Genomic DNA, 6,000 nt, shown 5'->3' with positions numbered 1-6,000 from the left:
AAGATGAAAAAGAAAGAAGAGGAAGCACAGGAGCCCAGGAGGAGACTGAGACCCGCTGTTATACCGTATATACACAAGGTCTCGCACAACCTAAAAAATGTGGCGGCACACTTTGATTTGCCGATTGTGTTTTCAGCCCCGGAAAAGTTGTCCAGCCTGTGCCAAAGAATTAACAATAAACAAGAAGGAGGTGACGTTTGCAGAAAGAAGCACCATAGAAATTTCTTGGAATGCGGATCTTCGGTCTTATACGAAATTCCAATGACATGCGGAAAAGGGTACGTGGGCCAAACGGGCAGATGCGTTAATGAAAAGGCAAGAGAGCACGCGCTATCAGTAAATAATTCTCCTCGGGCAACTTAGCAATTCATTGGGACAGATGCCCTTGCGCCCCGGTACTAGAACCCCGCAGGGGGCACCTGTGAAAGCAGGTGTTTGGAGAGTGGCGTCTCCACAGACCCCGAGCCCCGCAGGGGGCGCCTGCACCTTAGGTGCTTGGTGAGTTGCGTCACCACGGACCCCAGCTACGTGGGCCACCATACCCGCACGCAGGGGGCACCTACTTTGGTAGGTGCTTGGTGAGTGGCGTCACTACGAACCCCGAGCCATGTGGGTTCGCCCACCCACGTCTGGCTGTGCGTGGCGTACCCGTGTCCGGGGAAAAGGGGACCCTGGTGGTTGAGCTGAGCCCGGGGTATGTTTGGACCCTTCGGGGCCCCCCGGGCAAGGCAATACACCGCTTCGACCCCAGCTTCTCGTAGACGGGTGTCCTGGCTTGGCCCGACCAGGATGATTCAGTCAGTCGCCTCTTCTACCCTCTTCTTCCGTCTTTCACTTTTCCTTCCACTTCTTTCTCTTTTCTTCTACACTCTCTTCCTTCCTTTTTCACCTTCTTAGGCGGCAAGGGCTAACCTTGAGTGGAAACAGGTCCTGTCCCTGCATCCACACTCGGTTATAGTGCCCGGGCAGCACTGGTAGAGTAATTGTATCAGCCAAGCCTTTCTTGCTATGGCACATTACCTACCCCCTTGTTGGGCTCCGTGGTGGGCGGTGCACCCGGGCACTGAATCTCCTCCCATCTCTCATGGGTTCCAAAGCAAAACCTCCCTCTGATCGGGCCCTGAAAAGGGTCCGCACCGAAGTCCCTCTGAAAAACACGACCTCATCTCCCCCTATATTCCCCAAATTTTTGGTTATTCACTCTGAAGACGATACACCACTCTCCAAGATGTCCCCCTTTCTTGTTGCGAAAGTGCTAGAAAGTGTGGTCGGAAAGAACTTCAAAGCCATAAAGATGCCCTCAGGTGACCTTCTCGTAGAAATTGAATCCAGACAGCAGAGTACAGCACTCCTTGCTTTGGATTCTGTGTCTGATCATAAAGTGACTGTTTCACCCCATCGTACACTTAATACTATTCAGGGCGTTATCTCCGAAGATGACCTGATTGAGGCCTCTGACACTGAGATACTTGAAGGGCTCTCTGAACAAGGAGTTGTAACTGCGAGGCGCATCTCCATGCGTCGGGACGGTCAAGAGCGAAAAACTAAACACATAGTGTTAACCTTTGAATCTACCACACTTCCCGAGGCTGTTAGGGCTGGCTACCTCCACTGCAGGGTTAGGCCCTATGTGCCTAATCCTCGAAGATGTTTTAAATGCCAGAGGTTTGGCCACGGCTCTCAGAGCTGCCGTGGTAAGGCCACTTGTGCCAAGTGTGGGAAAAATGACCATTCTGCTGACTCCTGCTCCAACGAAGCCCATTGTGTCAACTGTAGTGATCCACACCCAGCGTATTCTCGCTCATGCAAGACATGGAAACAAGAGAAAGAAGTGCTTAACTTCAAGGTCAAAGAAAACCTCTCTTACCCGGAAGCGCGCCGTCGCTTTGCGTTCTTGCGCAAAGGTGGCTATGCGCAGGTGGTGCAGCGGGGACCTGCACAACTGAAGGTTGCAGTGGCAACCCAGACGTCCTTTCTGGACTATGGGAAGCCACGGCAGTCCCCCACGCCCCAGCTGAAGATTCAGCTTCCGGGGCATGCAATCTCGGCTGGACGGTCTACGGACCCTCCCAGCCAGAGTGCGAACCCTCGCACTCCAACAGGGCAACAGCCTGTATCTTCTCGGGCTGTTTCCCCAACCCAGGATGGGTCGGTGGCTGCCGCAACCGTCCCTCCTCTGCGGTCTCCTTCCAGGGAGAAGGGTCGACACTCTCGCCCACACTCCCTGGAGAGAGCGTCATCGAGGGAGCGGCATGGCTCTCGTGCCGCACCTACAGCGCCTAAGGGACAGGAACGGGTGGACTTGGGCGACGCTTCGCCCAGCACCTCCTCTGCCCCTTTGGCTGGGTCTGGTCGCGGGCGGCGCATGAAGCCCCGTTCCCCGAACCCGAAGAAACCTGCAGAAAAAGCCTTGCCTCAGGAAACTGAGGCCATGGATGAGTGTGAAGTGTCCACTCCTGCGTCTGACCAAGACGACATGGAGTGGCAGACTACTAAGAGTAAGCACAAGAGCAAAAAACCGGTGATCCCACCAACGTGATGTTGTACATTCTTTATTGCCCTGCGCGGCAGAGTTGACATTTTTACTTTTACTTGTACCTTACTACTTTTACTGATTTACTAATTTTTAACATAGTTTTAGAATAATGGCTAAATTTACTTTTATGCAGTGGAATTGCCGCGGCCTTTTAAGGAATATTGACGATGTTAACTTTTTTATGGACAACCTCCGTCCTATAGCTCTCTCTTTACAAGAGACGCACCTTAATGATCATCATGTGTCTATTTTACGTCGTCACCAAGTTTTTAGAAAAGATCGTTCCACATCAAACTGATCTGGTGGAGTAGCAGTAATCGTCCAAAGTGGAGTTGCTTATTCTCAGATTCCTCTTTCTACACCTTTAGAGGCTGTAGCTGTGCGTCTCCTCTTGGACCGCTTCATCACCATTGTTTCCATCTATATTCCACCAAATGTTCCACTGCATATTCATGATCTTCATGATTTAATTACTCAGCTCCCTCACCCCTTTTTACTTTTAGGAGATTTTAATGCCCACCATCCCTTGTGGGGTGGCACACGCCAGGACTCGCGTGGTGGGGTCATTGAACGGTTTTTACTGTCTAGTCTGTCTTTTGAACAGCAAAGAGCCTACCTTTCTTAGCGCAGCTCACAACTCATTTACATCCATTGATCTTTCCATTTCATCTCCATCCTTGGTGTCTTGTTTCACATGGAGCGTTTTAAATAATCCTTTTGGAAGCGACCACTTTCCGGTTGCTCTGGAGAGCGTGAAATCGATTCCCAGTCTTATGAAACGGACTCCACGTTGGAAGCTAGAAAAAGCAGACTGGGCTCTTTTTAGCCAAAAATCCAAGCTTGTTCCCTCAATGTTCTCTTCATTAACTCATGACGATGCCACAGCCTTCATCACAAAGCATATAATTGGTGCTTCTCTTTGCTCCATCCCTCAAACTTCTTCGAACATCCCCAAGAAATGTAAGCCATGGTGGAATGAGGAATGTTCCACCACAAAGAATAACCAAGATAAGGCTTGGGGTGTCTTTCGTAGATACCCGACATCTGTGAACTTAATGGAATTCAAGAGACGCAGAGCTTGTACTCGCTGGACTCGGAAGCAGGCTAAAGGAAAATCTTGGCGAGGTTACTTGTCCTCCATCAGCAGCTATGTTCCAGCAAAGGAAGTGTGGGACCGACTTCACAAGGTCGAGGGAAAATACCGCTGTTTTACAATCCCCCTTTTTCCGTCTTCTGGAGCCTCATTGCTAGACCAGGCTAACGTGTTGGGCACTCACTTCGCTGCTGTTTCAAGCTCCGCACATTACTCTCCAGCATTCCTGAAGCGTAAGGCAAACATGGAAAAGACGAGGCTCTGCTTCACAGGGGGAGCGTCTGCACCTTACAATCAGCGATTTACAATGGTTGAGCTCGAAGTGGCTCTCAACTCCCGCAAGAATTCTGCCCCCGGCCCCGATAGAATTCACTACGACATGATCCGGCACTTATCTAGAGAGTCACTTAGTGCCCTTCTCACATACTTCAATGGCCTGTGGTGTGATGCCTACTTCCCTGTTGAATGGAAGCGGGCTGAAGTCATACCGCTGTTGAAACCTGGCAAGGAACCCTCCCTTCCTGCAAGTTACAGACCAATAGCATTGTCAAGTTGTCTGGGGAAAACCTTTGAAAGATTAATTAACAGACGTCTTATTTATTTTCTTGAGCAACATAAAATCTTGGATATTAATCAGTGTGTCTCTCGTCCTGAGCGCTCTACAACAGACCACTTGGTGCGGCTGGAGACCTTTGTGCGCGAGGCATTTGTCAACAGGCAGCATTGTGTATCTGTTTTCTTTGATTTAGACAAGGCCTATGACACCACTTGGAAGTATGGCATCTTGCACGACCTTTTTATGTACGGAATACGCGGTAGAATGATTCAGTGTATAAAGAGCTTTTTGTGTAAACGCACTTTTCGAGTTCGGTTGGGAACAACTTTATCAGACTGGTTTGTTCAAGAGAATGGTGTTCCTCAGGGTGGAGTCCTAAGTGCCACACTCTTTGCAATAAAAATTAACTCTAATAGCAAGGTCATTCCTCCTTCAGTATCTTACTCGCTATATGTCGATGACATTAAGATATCTGTAGCGTCATGTAATATGTCTAGCTGTGAGCGGCAGCTACAACTGGCCATAAATAAAATGACTACATGGGCTGATGAGAATGGTTTTAGGTTCTCTCCGGATAAAACTGTTTGTGTTCCTTTTTCTTTAAGGCGTGGCATCTGTTTAGATCCTACACTTCTGTTAAATAGAAACAACATTACTGTCAAAACGGAGCACAAGTTTGTAGGAGTTACTTTCGAGCGTAAACTTACCTTTGTTTCGCACCTCAAACAACTCAAGCAAAAAACTCTGCAGGCATCGAACATACTCAAAGTTATTTCGCACAAGTTGTGGGGCTCGGATAGGAAATGTCTCCTTCGTCTATATTCCTCGCTCATTCGATCCCGCCTTGACTATGGCTCAATTGTCTATGCCTCTGCGAGACCGTCTGCTTTAAAAATGCTCGATCCAGTACATCACCTTGGGCTGCGTTTGGCATCTGGTGCTTTTCGCACCTCCCCTGTGCTTAGCAATTGTATGTTGACCGTCATGAAATGTCACTTGAAAAAAGGCGACAGCTACTTAGCCTCAACTATGTTTACAAAATTTTGTCGGACCCCCGCTCCCCCACTTATAGTTGTATTCAAAACTCTAGGTTTTCTCGCCTCTTTAACCATAAGCCAACTGTTGTGCGGCCCTCGAGCTTTCGTGTCGAGAGTCTTCGCTCCTCCCTCAATCTGACTCTTGATTTTAACCTCTTGAATAGTTCATACCATACTGCCCCATGGAATGTCAAACCCATTTTTTGTGACTGGTGCTTCACAAAATTCAGGAGCAAAGAGTCTCACCTTTAATTTTACAACAGGAATTCTTTGCATTGGAGTAAAAATACAAAGATTATAATCATTATTACACTGATGGTGCAAAGTCGTCAATGTATGTTGGTGCGGCTGTATACTCTTCTCGTTTTTCCAAAGTCGCTCGTCTAAATACTCTTGCCAGTATTTTTACTGCCGAGCTGTATGGGGTCATGATGGCGCTTGACCATATAGTTCAGAGCAAAATAAAGAAAGCCATCATCTTTGTAGATTCTCAGAGTGTTGTTCGGGTTGTATGTTCTGTTTTATTAACAAAGAATCGGCTGACCCGGACTGTGCGTGTTAAGGTACAGCAGGGCCTACAGGATGGTCACGACATTAGGTTTTGCTGGATTCCTAGCCATGTGGGCATTGCAGGCAACGAGCCTGCAGATAAACTGGCCGTCTCTTCGCAAAATCTTCCCGTGTCACATGTCCGCATCCCCCACCAAGACTTAAAATTGCATATAAGACTTGCAGTCTTGCAATTGTGGCAGTCTGAGTGGGATATAGAGGTTAACAA

The sequence above is a fragment of the Ixodes scapularis genome, unplaced genomic scaffold (genome assembly GCF_016920785.2).
Source record: "Ixodes scapularis isolate PalLabHiFi unplaced genomic scaffold, ASM1692078v2 PGA_scaffold8__174_contigs__length_109621045, whole genome shotgun sequence".
Taxonomy (NCBI): Eukaryota; Metazoa; Arthropoda; class Arachnida; order Ixodida; family Ixodidae; genus Ixodes; species Ixodes scapularis.
The sequence above is the reverse complement of the archived record's forward strand: the minus strand, read 5'-3'. Positions refer to the sequence as shown.